The sequence below is a fragment of the Haematobia irritans genome, chromosome 2, assembly GCF_050003625.1.
Source record: "Haematobia irritans isolate KBUSLIRL chromosome 2, ASM5000362v1, whole genome shotgun sequence".
NCBI classification, from domain to species: domain Eukaryota; kingdom Metazoa; phylum Arthropoda; class Insecta; order Diptera; family Muscidae; genus Haematobia; species Haematobia irritans.
This window is the reverse complement of record NC_134398.1, coordinates 132235424-132253404: the sequence shown is the minus strand read 5'-3', so window position 1 is coordinate 132253404 and position 17981 is coordinate 132235424.

Sequence of the window (17981 nt, the reverse complement as noted above, 5' to 3'; positions counted from 1 at the left end):
TGAAGACATTTCAATTAAAAATTAATTGGAACAATTAATTTCGTGATTGAATCAGAAAACAAATTTTTTGTGTGAAGCTATCGACTTGAAACTCGGCACAAGTAGTTGTCATCGATGTAGGTCGGATGGTATTGAAAATGGGCCATATCGGGCCACTTTTACGTATAGCTCCCATATAAAGGGACCCTCAGATTTGTCTTGTGGAGCCTCTAACAGAAGTATACTTCATCCGATCCGGCTGAAATTTGGTATATGGTCTCTAACAACCATGCAAAAATTGGACCACATCGGTCCATAATTAAATATAGCCCCCATATAAACCGATCCCCAGATTTGGCTTGTGGAGCCTCAAAGAGAAGGATATTTCATCCGATCCGGCTGAAATTTGGTACATGGTGTTGGTATATGGTCTCTAGCAATCATGCAAAAATTGGTCCACATCGGTCCATAATTATATATAGACCCCATATAAACCGATCTCCAGATTTGGCTTGCGAAGCCTCAAAGAGAAGCAAATTTCATCCGATCGGGCTGAAATTTGGTACATGGTATTGGTATATGGTCTCTAACAACCGCGCAAAAATTGGACCACATCGGTCCATAATTATATATAGCGCCCATATCAACCGATCCCCAGATTTGGGTTGCGGAGCCTCAAAGAGAAGCAAATTTCATCCGATCCGCCTGAAATTTGGTACATGATATTGGTATATGGTCTCTAACAACCATGCAAAAATTGGTCCACATCGGTTCACAATTATATATAGCCCCCATATAAACCGATCCCCAGATTTGGCTTGCGAAGTCTCCAAGAGAAGCAAATTTCATCCAATCCGGTTGTAATTTGGAACATGGTGTTAGTATATGATCTTTAACAACCGTGCCAGAATTGGTCCATATCGGTTCATAATTATATATAGCCCCCATATAAAACATTCTCCAGATTTGACCTCCGGAGCCTCTTGGAGGAGCAAAATTCATCCGATCCGGTTCAAATTAGGAACGTGGTGTTAGTATATGGTCGCTAACAACCATACCAAAATTGGTTCAATCGGTTCATAATCATGGTTGCCACTAGAGCCAAAAATAATCTACCAAAATTTTATTTCTATAGAAAATTTTGTCAAAATTTTATTTCTAGAGAAAATTTTGTTAAAATTTTATTCGGTTCATAATAACATTTTCATCATTGTCAAAATTTTATTTCTATAGAAAATTTTGTCAAAATTTTATTTCTATAGAAAATTTTGTTCAAATTTTATTCGGTTCATAATCATGGTTGCAACTCGAGCCAAAAATAATCTACCAAGATTTTATTTCAATAGAAAATTTTGTCAAAAGTTTATTTCTATAGAAAATTTGGTTAAAATTTTATTTCTGTAGAAATTTTTGTCAAAATTTTCTTTCTATAGAAAATTTTGTCAAAATTTTTATTTCTATAGAAAATTTTATGAAAATTTTATCTCTATAGAAAATTTTGTTAAAATTTTATTTCTGTAGAAAATTTTGCCAAAATTGTATGTCTACTTTGTCAAACTGAATTATATACGTATTGGATCGATCTTTTTTGATTTAATATATACCACGTATGGACTTACATACAATTTAGAAGATGGTGTTAGGAGGTTTTAAGATACCTTGCCATCGGCAAGCGTTACCGCAACTTAAATAATTCGATTGTGGATGGCAGTGTTTAGAAGAAGTTTCTACGTAATCCATGATGGAGGGTACATAAGCTTCGGCCTGGCCGAACTTACGGCCGTATATACTTGTTTAATTTAATATTATACTCTATAATCATCTGAAAAAATAGTTTGAGAACAAAATTGAAAGATATTTTTTTGAGTCCACACCAAGGGCCAAGGGCTCTCAGAATGTGATTCCGAGTCGATCTGTATATATTTTATGGGGTGTATGTTAAAATCAATATTCTGGTAGATTTTAGGTATAACAATCCAGAAAATGATTGAAAATAAATAAATAAACATCATATACTTTAGTTTTTCTCTTGACCCTATAAATACATAATAGCTGCGCTCGATTTAAGCTTATCTTACTTGTGAAATTTCTTCCATCAGTAAAGCTTTAAATTTCACAACATAAAATTTAAACACATCAATTTATTGTAGAAAAAATGCATACTAGATTTTATGGCTTCCTTTCAGGATAAAAATTATGCTTTCCTCCTTAACAATTCCATTTTGGATTACATATAAAGCTTCACGACAAATGGCCACAAATATTTGAAAGCACTTCATTGATATTAATTACACTGAGCATTAACCACATCAAGGTCCTAAATATATTTTCACCCCAAACAACGACACACTTAAAAATTTATAACCAAATTCCAAAAATTTAATATGAAAATTCTACTCGTAAAATTATTACATTTCATTTTAATTTCAACACACAACTCACACTCACTCATCACCTCATACTCCAAAAGGATATAAAAATATACAAAGCCTCTCATACAATTACAATTCTAAAGCCTTTTTATATCTAAATATCTAGAACTCCCATACGCAACCTCATTGCCATGAGTGCATGTGTGAGATATATAGAGAGGAGCATGTAGGCATATCATAATTAATCCCCTTCCATATATACGGGATTTTAAGTGAATATAGACTAAATGTGGCTTTCACAATTTTTCCTAACTACGCAAAGTGAATGAGGAGGGCATACTTTTCATACAGGAACATTTCTAAATATACGCTTTTGCCAAACATTTTGAAAAAATAGAGATTAAATGAGAAAAATCCTAAAATATTCACATTGAAATAAATGTGTGTGTGTGTGTGCGTGTGTGAATATTAGGATGGATCAATTAGTATCAAGTTGCTTTAACAATTTTGAAAAAGAAAATTTGAATGAAATGGTAATTTGATTGTGAGATAGGTTGTACAACTAAAATAAATTTGAGGAAATTAAAATTAAAATTTTTTTAAAGTTTCAGGATTTTTCTAGACAACTAGGATAATTTATGAAGGACCCAAAAAAGGAAAACTCTAAATTTTGTTCTCACACTTTATTTAGGTTGATTATAGATTATACTATTGAATAAAAAATAAAATTCTGCTATTTTTTATTAGAAATAGGTTTAAAATATTTTTACTTTTATATATATTTTTGTAAAAAGGCCTCCTTTGTTAATTATCATCCACAAAAACCAATTCTATAAACTTTTGTTATACCCTCCACCATAGGATAGGGGGTATATTAACTATTTCATTCCGTTTGTAACACATCGAAATATTGCTCTACGACCCCATAATGTATATATATTCTGGGTCGTGGTGAAATTCTGAGTCGATCTGAGCATGTCCATCTGTTGAAATCACGCTAACTTCCGAACGAAACAAGCTTTCAACTTGAAACTTTGCACAAGTAGTTGTTATTGATGTAGGTCAGATGGTATTGCAAATGAGCCATATCGGTCCACTTTTACGTATAGCCCCCATATAAACGGACCCTCAGATTTGGCTTGCCGAGCCTCTAAGAGAAGCATATTTCATCCGATCCGGCTGAAATTTGGTACATGGTATTGGTATATGGTCTCTAACAACCACACAAAAATTGGTTCACATCGGTCCATAATTATATATAGCCCCCATATAAACCGATCCCCCGATTTGGCTTGCGGAGCCTCTAAGAGAAGCAAATTTCATCCGATCCGGCTGAAATTTGGTACATGGTGTTGGTATATGTTCTCTAATGACCATGCAAAAATTGGTCCACATTGGCCCATAATTATATATAGCCCCCATATAAATCGATCCCCAGATTTGACCTCCGGAGCCTCTTAGAGGAGCAAAAGTCATCCGATCCGATTGAAATTTGGTCCGTGGTGTTAGTATATTGTCTCTAACAACCATGCCAAAATTGGTCCATATCGGTCCATAATTATATACAGCCCCCATATAAGCCGATCCCCAGATTTGACCTCCGGAGCCTCTTAGAGGAGCAAAATTGATCCGATCCGGTTAAAATTGGGTACGTGTTGTTAGTATATGGTCTCTAACAACCATGCAAGAATTGGTCCATATCGGTCCATAAAAAAATTTTTTAAAAGAGAAAAATTAAATTCAGAGACATAATTTTTTGTTACAAGTCCTCAAAGTACGACAAAGATGGCCATAGATGAAAAAATCTGTTTTAAAACTTCTGAAAAATAACGTTACTTTTTCAAAAATAGACCTCATGGCCGTTTTTTATCAACAATTATCAATTGGAAATACAGGTCGAATATAATAAAAACACCAAAATATAAGAAATTGTTTATTTATTTAAATAAAACCAATTTATTTGCATGTCAAAATAAAAAAAACGAAAAGTCCGAGGGGACTAATTTTAGAGGGCTGTCAGTAGCGTCCCAGTCTCAAAATTGTCCACTACTTTGTCAATATCTTGGCTCTAAATGATGGACATGTTGCTATTTGTGTTATCTCACCCTTTTATGCAATCCGATATTTTTGATTCCTTTGTATGGGAGGTACGTGAAGGAGTGGTGCGATCGGTACCAAACTTCACATTTGTCTTAGTGTTTTAGGTCCACAAATAAGTGAGAGAATTGGTTAATGACAAATCTTTTGTCCCCAAAACATTTGTTAAATTAGATGCCACCCTAATATTCGAATATCAAAGGATATATGCATACTCGTATGTTTAAAAAAAAACTCCAAAACGAAATGGGGCTGATTGTATGTGAGTTAAACTTGTCATATAAATTTCATAATATGCCGTAATGAAATTGCATTCATATACGATGCCAAACCCAACAAACGAATCTGTGTCAAATTAAAATCTGATCAAAAATAATATTAAACAAGTAAATAGGACAGCAAGATTATGCAAACTAAGTTTTAGGAAACGCAATTTACACAATACTAAGGACAAATTTCTTTAATATAAAGAAACTTAAATTAAAATAATGTTCTTAATATGTGTGTTTAAGATTAGTTTTCGTTAAATTTAGGACATGAATCTTAAAAATTTGCTTTCCTCCGTTATGTCCTTGAAATGAGGCAACATTTTCTTTAAAGTTAAGTATTTTGGATTTAAAAAAATACTTTTCATATTAACTGAGATATTTATTAGTTTCAGAAGGATTCCTAACATTTCACCAGCGATGTCCGTCCATTTTCTCATATACACATTATTGTAATCACAATATTTGAACGGACAAAATTTTCCAACCGAACTTAGCGAGATTTAAGTTCAGTATATAGTATATGTACGCCACAAATCGCAAATTTTATTAATTTAAAGGAATTTCCCTACCAGCCAGAGAATACCAACATATTTTTGTAAATAAAACAAGAAACTATAAAAATTATATGTTAGCCTTCAGAAGATTGTAATGTAAATCTTAGAGAAATGTATGTTGGGTATTCTGTTATGGCAGACTTTATATACTTAATTGTAAGTGAATGTGTACGTGTATGTAATATGAGCTATTCAAATGTAAATGTATGTACTTGCCTCGCAAATCCACAATCCCTTGAATATGCCATGAATAAGAGTGACAAAGCAATGAAAGTAGCAGGCGATAGTATCGCAATTTTGGAATAACTAAATTAAGGCTTTTAAAAATTTGTTATGTTTGCACATTTACGTTCATGTATAATGACATACAGTGGCTCCGATGAAAAATTTGAACATTAAAAAAAAAATAAATAAATAAATAAAATAAGCCAAAACTAAGAATCTCCACTCCACAAGGAAAATGTAAGGACCTTGGATGCATTTTAACTACCGTAAAACGAAATTATCATCTCTTCTTATAATGGAAATAGCGAAAGTTCGGCTGGGCCGAATCTCAAATACTCACGACCCTAATTCAAAAATTCAAAAAAAATAGCATGTCCGGACGGACATGTTGAAATCACGCTAAATTCCGAACGAAACAAGCTATCGACTTAAAACTTGGCACAAGTAGTTGCTATTGATGTAGGTCGTATGGTATTGCAAATGGGCCATATCGGACCACTTTTACGTATAGCCCCCATATAAACCGACGCTCAGATTTGGCTTGCGGAGCCTCTTGGAGGAGCACAATTCATCCGATCCGATTGAAATTTTGTACATGGTGTTAGTATATGGTCTTTAACAAACATGCGAAAATTGGTCCACATCGATCCATAATCACATAAAGCCCCCCTATAAACCGATCCCCAGATTTGGCTTGCGGAGCCTCTAAGTGAAGCAAATTTCATCGGATCTGGCTGAAATTTGGTACATGGTGTTAGTATAGGGTCTGTAACAACCATGCAAACGTTGGTTCACATCGGTCCATAATTATATATAGCCCCCATATAAACCGATTTGGCTTGCGGAGCCTCTAAGAGAAGCAAATTTCATCGGATCCGGCTGAAATTTGGTACATGATGTTAGTATAGGGTCTGTAACAACCATGCAAACGTTGGTTCACATCGGTCCATAATTATATATAGCCCTCATTTAAACCGATCCCCAGATTTGACCTCCCGAGCCTCATGGAGGAGCAAAATTCATCCGATTAGGTTTAAATTTGGTACGTGGTGTTAGTATATGGTCTCTGACAACCATGCAGGAATTGGTCCATATCGGTCCATAATTATATGTAGCCCCCATATAAACCGATCCCCAGATTTTACCTCCGGAGCCCCTTGGAAGAGAAAAATTCACCCGATCCCGTTGAAATTTGGTACGTGGTGTTAGTATATGGTCTCTAACAACCATGCAAAAATTGTTCCATACCGGTCTTAATTATATATAACCCCCAATTAAACTGATCCTCAGATTTGACCTCCGGAGCCTCATGGATGAGCAAAATTCATCCGACCCGGTCGAAATTTGCTACGTGGTGAAATTTGGTACATTGCGTACAACCATGCCAAAATTGGTCCATATCGGTCTATAGTTATATATAGCCGATCCCCAAAAATAATCTACCAAAATTTTAATTCCATAGAAAATTTTGTCAAAATTTTATTACTATAGAAAATTTTTTCAAAATTTTATTACTATACATTTTGTCACAATTTTATTTTGTCAAAATTTTATTATTAAGAAAATTTTGTCAAACTGAATTATTTACGTATGCTGAATTATTTTCAAGGACGTGGGTTCAACCACAGTTTCGAACAAACATCAAAAAGTTTTTTAGCGGTGGATTATCCCACCTCAGTAATGCTGCTGACATTTCTGAGGTTTTGAAAGCTTCTCTAAGTGGTGTCACTGCAATGTGGAACGCCGTTCGGACTCGGCTATAAAAAGGAGGTCCCTTGTCATTGAGCTCAACACAGAATCAGGCAGCTCTCAATGATAAGATAGAAGTTCACCACTGTAGTATCACAACGGACTGAATAGTCTAAGTGAGCCTGAAATATCTGGCTGCCACTATACCTAACCATATTACTTGAAATGAAAAATAATCTATAACTATCAAATAACTTAAAACAAAAACTAAAGTAGGATTTGAAATAGTGTCGCCACAAATACAATGGGTGGTAGAAAATTTCTGTTGGCCACTGTAAACTATAGGTCTATATTATGGTACTAACACTTCGGTAAACTCGATGTATGTCTCTGCAGATGTATGTGTGTATTAAAGTTTATTTAATGTTACTTTATTTTTATGGTAAAATTATAGTGAATTTATTTCAAATAATACCCATTGCCTATTCTCTGTTGCTTTTGTGTTGTTCGGCGAAGCAGAAAAAAGGTTCAGTCATTCTCTTTAGATGAAATTTTAATATCAGAACTCATAAACTAAGTGAGTAATTAAGAGTGCACATACAACACAAATGTAACCAACTAAACCCCTAACCAGAAAAAAAGGCAATGTGTACGGGGTGGATAGGGTGGGAAGCAGGGAAATTATTCTTACAAAAGAAAATATTTTTACTAGACGAAAATAAAGCTCATTTCTACCCGTTTGTTGTGTAACGAAATAATTAGAAAAGTAATGAAGATTCACTAGCACCACTTTTTTGGCGCCTCCTTCTACTTAAAATTTGTGTGAATTTTTTTTCTTTTCAGTTTTTTCTTCCTATCCATTTGAAATGATGAAATTACCCTTCGTCCTTTTTTTGTCCGACTCCTTGGCGAAAAAAGACACAATCCTAAAAAACATGTTAAATTATAAGAAACATAAATTACTTTACGAAATCAAATAAATAAAAAGAAAGTGACTATTGTTTGGTTGCGCAAAGGAAAAAAAAACACAGTATTGGCAAATACATATTTCTCAAACAAAGTGGAGCAAGCCAATATGACTGGAAGATCACCCTACAGGACGCCATAGGTACAGCAAACACTGAGTGAGTTCTTGAGATGAGAAATAGGCATAGGACTGAGTAAGTACCCAGCAAAAACATTTGGAAGTTCTTCCAAAGGCACAACTTTAAAAGCACTTTCAGAAGATGTACTCCCAATGATTTTCTTTATTTTAACTACACAGGAAGTTCTTTTCATTCAATTTTTTATAACATTATTTTTTCATATTTTTAATGGGTAATTTTAATTGTTTTTGTTTCAAATTGGTTATAAACAGAGTAAGAATTCATAAAATGGTACAAGTTATTTAAATTTTTTTCGAAAAAAATGATAAATCCAATCTGAAAAAATTGTGAATTTTTGAAAATATTTGAGATCAAACGTTTCAGACAAGCGTTAGAATGCATTAAAAATTATACAAAATTATAAAAATTATTTATTTGACAAAATAGAACAGAATTTTTTAATTTACATCCAAAACATTGAATTCGGATCACACCTAAAGAAGTAATGCAAATTCAGTGCACCGGCTATTGAAATGGAGGACTTCCGTCCTATGACAAGCCCATGTTAAATTCATCGCTTCTGCGACAATTTTGCACCACTTCCGGATCCAAAAATAACATTTTCATTACTTTTTTGGAGGCGTTTTTTTTGCTGGGTAGTTGAAGTGCGAAATAGAGATTGTTATGGGAAGCAAAAAATCGACATTTTAAAAATTTGGAAAAGTAGATTTTTCGAAAATACGAAAAATAATTTCCAAAATAGATATTATATCGACCACTAATATAGCGAAATTTAATAAATCAATAGTCGACTTCGCGTAAAATAGGATTTTTGAATTTTTTGCAAATTGAATCTACTCGTCTTTTGTTGTTGGTCAAAATCGAATAATTGACTTTTTTATAATAACCAAAATCGACTAGTCAAACTTAAAAAACAGTAGATTTTTTCTTGAAAGGGGAATGTCGCGAGTGTAGCTAGTATTGGAGATTTTTCCCCAAATTGGGAATAATTTTCGTAGATGGGACGAAGTTGGATGGGCAATTTCCATAAATTTGGGGATATTTTCTAAATCGGTTCAGAATAATACAGTAATCCCTCGATTTACGTCGTCTCGGTTTACGTTGTTTCGATTTACGTCGTCAAATTTTTTGTTCCATCAAACTTCGATTTACGTCGCCATTCGATTTACGTCTTCGATTTTTTGCCCACTTTATCAGAAACGCCTTCCATAAGTAAAATAAGTATCAACGATGATGACATCGAAACATTTTTTTCTGAAATTCTTACCGAAATTACTGAATTACTTTTATTTTTGAAGTTTTTTATTATGTACACGCACATACATACATAAATGGACTTAGGAGTAAGTATGAGTAATTTTTAATTCGGTTTACGTCGTTTCGATTAACGTCGTCAAATTCCGGAACCAATCACGACGTAAATCGAGGGATTACTGTAAATCAGGTTTACAATAATGGTTTACTTGAATTTTTGAATTTCTTTCTATAACCTCCACCAAATGATGAGGTATATATTAATGGAAGTATTGATATCAAACCCTATAAAGTAGACATACCGTAGTCGTGGTGAAATTCTGAAGCGATCTAGCGATTTCCGTCCGTCCGTCTGTTGAAGTCACGCTAACTTTTAAACAAGTCACGCTGAAGTCACGCTAACTTTTTAACTAGTTATCGACTTTCAACTAAAAACAAGTCGTTTTTATTGATGTAGGTCGGATGGTGTTCCAACTTTTAGACCCCATATAAATATACGGCCAGATTTGGCTTGGGTAGCCTCTTGTAGAAGCACATTTCATCCGATCCGTGGTATTAGGAATAGTCTAAGTGAGCCGATATTTCAGGCTCACTTAGACTATTCAGTCCATTGTGATACCACAGTGGTGAACTTCTCTCTTATCACAGAGTGCAGCTTTTAGCTCAATCACAAGGGACCTACTTTTTATAGCCGTGTCCGAACGGCGTTCCACATTGCGGTAAAACCACTTAGAGAAGCTTTTAAACGATCTGAAATGTCTCCAGCATTACTGAGAGGGGATAATCCACCCCTGAAAAAGTGTGGGTGTTCGGTCGAAACTGGGGTTGAACTACACCCAGAAAAAAGTGCCTTCGAAACTAAAGGAAAATTTTTTCATCAATATAGTTTATCCATTTTATTTCCATTAAGGTAAATTTTTGTGAGAAATAATAGAATTTACTCGTTTCAGTAAAAAAAAATCCTAAACTGGAAGCAGTTAGGAATAGTTCATTAACTAGAATAAGGCATGGAATTTTACTCATACTGTTTTCTTCGCTGGGTATAAGAATTTACTACTGAACAAGAAAATTTTATTCACCGATAACAAAGCATTCGTAAAAATAAACAAAATCCGAACTAAAACCAAGTTTCCTCAAAATTAGTAAAATTTCTTATAAAATGATAATTGCGACTTCCTTTATAATAGAAAGTTTTTCATACATATGAACAACACTTGGCATAGAAAAATATTTTAGTTCATTCGTACTAAGAAGTATGCAATCCTTTCAAAACATAAGGAAACACACTTGTTAGAATATAGGAAATTTTCCTATATTTCTATTGTCTACCTGTAATCGATACCTGTCATCGTAATCGATGTGTTTGCGCGTGGGTGTAATCGATATGTTTGCGCGTGGGTTGTTTTTTTAGTTGGAATCGCGTTGTTGTGGTATACGGAGAGATTGTTAAAAAATAATATGGTAAAATAATATAATAAATAACAAATAAAATATATAAAATATTTGTTATTTTAAATTAGTGAGAAAAATGTTCGTTTTTTTGAAAATAAATCTATCAATGTTCATTTCATTTGTCTTTATTTTGGAATCTTCAATTATCAGGTAATATTCAGTGACGCTAACCTTTTGTATCAAAAATGGTTTAAGATTTTTTATATTTGTAGGTATTGAAATTGTAAAAGGAGGACAAAATCCTTAGGCTGCAACTTATTAAAAGTGAAAAGTACAAGAAGAAGAAAAAGTGCGTTTTACAGTTGATAATATCACATGGAAATTGGAAATAGTGGAATAATAAACTAATATTTCAAGGACAGTCGATACTGTTGATTCTTAATAAATATATTCAATATATATATATATATATATATATATATATATATATATATATATATATATATATATATATATATATATATATATATATATATATATATATATATATATATATATATATATATATATATATATATATATATATATATATATATATAAAACTTGTCTTTTATTGAAGATAAAATTGCTTATATAAATAAATAAAATTGTATTTAAAAAGGTAAGCAGTTCTAATTATGAAGTAAAAGTTTTACCACAAATATGTAAGATTTGTCCAAATGAATGAAAAAATTTCAATAAAACTATTCCATATATGAATTCAGTTCAGTTAAATTTTTTCATTCTGTAGTATAGTGGTACTTAAATATAGGAAAATGTTAACTTATATAAGGAATGCATTCTACCTAATTTCTACGAAAATCACATCGTTCAAACAAATAAAAATGTCTTTGGCGCTATACGAAGTTCAACTTTCTTCACAATGAGTTCATTTTAACTTAAAGAAGGGGTCACTTTTTTCTGGAAGTAATGACCATATATATGCAAGGGGGACGTGCTAAACATTGCACCACGGTGGTGTTAGTATATGGCCTCTAACAACCGTACAAAAATTGGTCTAAATCGGTTCATAATTATATATCGTCTCCATATCAGCCGATCTCCAGATTTTACTTCCGGATCCTCTGGAAGGAGCAAATTTCTTCCGATCTGGAAATTTGGTACGTGCAAGAGAGGCTTTCGGAGGAGTAAATTTCATGCGATCTGGTTAAAATTTGGCACGTGATGTACGTATATGCCCCATATGCCAACCGTGCAAAATTAGTCCAAATAGGTCCATATTTATATACAGATCCCATATAAACCGCTCCCCGGATTTTGCCTCCAGACCTTTTGTAAGAGCACAATCCATCTCACCAGGCTAAAATTTGGAGCGTGATGTATGTATATGCCCCCTAACAACCATGCAAACTTTGGTCCATATCGATTCATAATCTCCGTATAAATCAATCCCAGATTTGATTTCCGAAGCTTCTAGGAGGTGCAAATTTTATGCGATCTAATTGAAATTTGGTACATGGTGTTAATATGTGACCTTTAACTGCCATGCAAAAGTTTATCCACATCAGTCCATAGTTATATATAGCCTCCATATAAACCGATCCCTATAGATTTTTGCATAAAAACACATATACACTATATTGAGGATTTTTGGGAACGCGTCCCAATTTCGCGACAAGAGATAAAAATACTGACAACACTGGTCGCAAAGTCAAAAATAGACTTTTCACAAATCATAGAAGTCGCACAAGTCAACATTTTGAAATTTATTAAAAGACGAAAAAGTTGACTTATCGGATTTGGAAAAAGTAGTGAAGTCGACGAATTTGAAAAAAGTCGAAAAGACTACTTTTCCAAATTTTTAAATAGTCGAGATCTCTAGTTGATTTGTTTCCAAACATTCCAGATGGTGGAAGTTTTAATATTCTCCATTATCAATGATCGTTTCCGATTCTACACAGAAAAAATATCTCCAACATTTTTCCAATAAAAATATTAATTTCCAGTTAGTTTCGATCAAATTTATTAATTCAATCACCAACATTAATTTTTTAATTGTCTTAACAAGTATATACGGCCGTAAGTTCGGCCAGGCCGAATCTTATGTACCCTCCACCATGGATTGCGTAGAAACTTCAACGAAAGACTGTCATCCACAAATGTCAACTCACATGGTTGCTAAATATCATATACTACCACCACGTACCAAATTTCAACCAGATCGGATGAATTTTGCTTCTCCAAACGGCACCAGAGGGCAAATCTGGGGATGGGTTTATATGGGGGCTATATATAATTATGGACTGATAGGAATCAATTCCTGCATGGTTGTTGGATACCCTATACTAACATCACGTACCAAATTTCAACCGAATGGGAAGAATTTTGCTCTTCCAAGGTTCTCCGGAGGTCAAATCTAGGGATCGGTTTATATGGAGCCTATATATAATTATGGACCGATATCGACCAATTTTTGCATGGGTGTTTGATGGCATATATTAACATTACGTACCAATTTTCAACTGAATCAGATGAATTTTGGTCTACCAAGAGGCTTCGGAGTTCAAATCTGGTGATCGGTTTATATGGGGGCTATATATAATTATGGACCGATATGGACCAATTTTTGCATGGTTGTTAGAGACCATATACTAATGTATATGGTCTCTAATGTACCAAATTTCAGCCGGATCGGATGAAATTTGCTTCTCTTAGAGCCTCCGCAACCCAAATCGGGGGATCGGTTTATATGGGGGCTATATATAATTATGGACCGATATGGACCAATTTTTGCATGGTTTTTAAAGACCATATACTAACACCATGTACCAAATTGCGGCCGGATCGGATTAAAATTGTTTCTCTTAGAGGCTCTGAAAGCCATATCGGGGGATTGGTTTATATGGGGGCTATATATAATTATGGACCGATGTGGACCTATTTTTGCATGGTTGTTAGAGACCATATACTAACACCATGTACCAAATTTCAGCCGGATCGGATGAAATTTGCTTCTCTTAGAGGACTCGCTAGTCAAATTTGGGGGTCCGTTTATATGGGGGCTATACGTACAAGTGGACCGATATGGCCCATTTGCAATACCATCCGACCTACATTAATAACAACTACTTGTGCCAAGTTTCAAGTCGATAGCTAGTTTCGTTCAGAAGTTAGCGTGATTTCAACAGACGGACGGACGGACATGCTCAGATCGGCTCAGAATTTCACCACGACCCAGAATATATATACTTTATGGGGTCTTAGAGCAATATTTCAATGTGTTACAAACGGAATGACAAAGTTAATATGCCCCCCATCCTATGGTGGAGGGTATAATTACTGGTTTAATTGGATCAATAATTATTTCAATTGACGTTGATGATTGATAATATCATTAACCATGTGATTGAAGATATTTCAATTAATAATTAATTGGATCTATTAATATCGTGATTGATGACAAAAATTATTTTTTTCTGTGTATGGTTAGTTCATGATAAGAGATGTTTTTTGTATACCCACCACCATAGAATGGTAATGGGGGTATAATAAGTTTGTCATTCCGTTTGTAGGAATTCTAAGACGATATAAACATGTCCGTCTGTCTGGCTGTCTGTTTGTCTTTTGTAATCACGCTACAGTCTTCAAAAATGAAGCAATCGTGTTGAAATTTTGCACAAACTCGTCTTTTGTCTACAGGCAGGTCAAGTTTGAAGATGGGCTGTATCGGTCCAGGTTTTGATATAGTCCCCATATAAACCGACCTCCCGATTTGAGGTCTTGGGCTTATACAAACCGTAGTTTTTATCCAATTTGCCTGAAATTGGAAATCTAGAGGTATTTTAGGACCACAAAGAGGTGAGCCGAAAATGGTGATTATCAGTCCACGTTTTGGTATAGCCCCCATATAGACCGATCTCCCGATTTTACTTCTTGGGCTTATAGAAACCGTAGTTTTTATCCAATTTGCCTGAAATTTGAAATGTAGAAGTATTTTGGGCCCGTAAAGATGTGTGCCGAAAATTGTGATTATAGGTCCATGTTTTGGTATAGCCCTCATATAGACCGATCTCCCGATATTACTTCTTGAGCTTCTAGAATCCGTAGTTTTTATCCAATTTGCCTTAAATTGAAAATCTAGAGGTATTTTAGGACCATAAAAAGGTGAGCCGAAAATGGTGATTATCAGTCCACGTTTTGGTATAGCCCCCATATAGACCGATCTCCCGATTTTACTTCTTGGTATCTGGAATCTGTAGTTATTATTCAATCTGCCTGAATTGGAAATCTAGAGGTATTTTAGGACCATAAAGAGGTGTGCCGAAAATTGTGATTATCGGTTCATGGTTTGGTATAGCCCCCATATAGACCGATCTCCAGATTTTACTTCTTGGGCTTCTAGAATCTATAGTTTATATCCAATTTGCCTGAAAATCTGGAGGTTTTTATATATTGTGCATCGGTACAGGTTTTGATATAGCTCCCTTAAAAACCGGCCCTCCGATTTGGGGTCTAGATTCTACAACCGCCATATAGACTGATATAGAAAGCGCACTGATCATGGAAAGTTCTTGAAACTGAATGTAGAATTTCAGGTAAAAATTTTAAATGTTTCTTCGGGTAACGTAGTAGTTGAACTGATCTGCTTGGGAGAATATTTGTCATAAAATCACCTGAATATTATGAAGTACGCCGCTACGACAAAGAATTTTCAAAGGAAACTATTATATTTGATTCATGGTGGTGGGTACTTAAGATTCGGCCCGGCCGAATTTACTGATGTATATACTTGTTTTTAATTAGTAGAGATGTTCTGCAACGCTTCCTATTCTTTGAAATCTAAAGTGAATGGTCTGTGAATTTCGGTCTAGGGAAGACACTTTACTGTACATTATAAATTGAAATGTTCATCTGTTCCATGAAATTAATTGTCAATAGGTAAATAAATAAGTTTTCTTTATTTTTTCCGAAAAAGCTGTCAAAAATGTATAGGAGTTTTGAGGACATTTTGAGGACAAGAGCCGGAAAACTACAAGCAACAATATACACTACTATAGTTGTCTCCTTATGTTCATTAGGATTTTTAAAAACGTGTTAAATTAAATATTTAGCACGTTTTATATTTATTGAACACATGTATCTTGATCTACTCACGAGATGTTTCTTACTTATTAAACTTTTAGCAAAAAAGGCGTTCAGGTTTTAACAAAGCTTTTGCCAACCATAGAGTGACAAACACAAAAAAGGACTTCTTATTTAAAAATTTTTATTGGTTATAATTTACATCAAAGTCTAACCAGCTTAAATAGACAAACGACCCTGGAAAGGGGAAACAATTCCGAAAAATAAATACCAATTTTTTTCTCCATTGTATATTTTCATAACAAGACCTTTTTTTGCCTTCCTGGCAAACAATAACCATAACCCCCATGCCTTTCACACAGTCCTTGGAAGGTTTTTAAACAAGAATGTTTTGTAAAAAGATGCTTACAATTGTTCTTCTTTTTATCCTCAAAATTCTCATTAAAATTGCACAACATTTTCCTGTTATTGTTGTGCCTTATTAACAAAAGAAGTAAAAAAAAACTCTCATAGACATAGCTACACAATAATAAGGACTAAAAGAAAAGCGAGCGAAAAGTATATTGAACATAACAATAAAATGTTGACTTATTAAAAAGTGAAGCATAAAAATAAATAAGGAAGAATTATTTATAAAATCTCTTTTGAAGAAAAATGTACCTGACAACGAATTAAGTTTAAATTCTGGAAAAAAATTAAAACAAAATACACACAAACTATCGAAGTGTAGAATTACGTAAATTTATATAAACACTATAACATTCGAGAATAGATCAACATGTAGAATTTTTCAAATTTTGCGAATAGACGTAAATTTTGGCAAATACCGAGTTTTTTCAATTACTTCCTAAATTTATAGATTATTGCATTTTTCAATATTTTTTATTTCAACCTGAAAATTTTGTATTCAAAATTAAATTTGATCGTTCCTGATTTTTCGATGACACTTTATATTCGGTAAATTGCCATTCCTAAAATTTAGGTTGGATAATCTTTCAATATGTTTTTCAGTGCAGATTTGATCGAAACCCTGCCGTAGAAATCTTGCTCTTTATCAGTGAACAATCAAGTTGGACTAAAGCAGGGATGGGCAGAGAGAATTTGTGTTTGTGTGCGTATTGATCGCTCTCTTTATGCACTTCGAGAAATGTTACCTGAGAATAATATTGAGTTAATTTTGTTCATTATTTTTTATGAAAGACTTTGAAGCAATATTTACATTATTAATAACGAATTTTAACGGAATTATCTTTTCAATGAAATAAAACTTGATTTGGATATCTAAAAAGGGACAATATTATCACAATGGACTGAATAGTCTAAGTGAGCCTGAAACTTAATCTGGATGCCACTTTAACCTAAACCTAACCATATATTATTGTTTTTACCTATGCGCCTGCTCAGATATTTGTTGTTCTCTTTCTTCTAACGAATCAAAAATTTATTTTTAATATTTTTTTATATTACCTATGCATTGCTAAATAATGTATTTTAAAATCATGGGAACTTACATGAGATAATGTTTTTTGGAATAGCAAATATTCATATGATCCAAAATAATTTTCTGAAAAGAAATAAATATTTTCCCAGTACTCATCCATATTGTGTTTCATATAATCGCTAAAAAACATGTGACTACACAACCAGCTCGAGCGAGTGGAGAGCGTTTTGAAAATACAAATTCATTTCGTCTTGTGTAAAAAACTTGTATTGAGCCTTAACTTAGCGGGAGAAGATTTCGGAGAGTAAGAGCCAAACACCGCGTAGTCTATTTGCCCGTCCCTGGACTAAAGCCAAAAAATGCAAGAGCTCAACGATACGTAACAAATGCTAGGCTGGATTGGACCAAATGGTTCCTTCGTTAAAGGGGTCACACTGTAAAAAAAACTTTCTCTGTTCCAATGATTTTGTTTTTACACTATTTATTTTTGTATTGATTCCGACCCAAAGAAGCCCAGAATT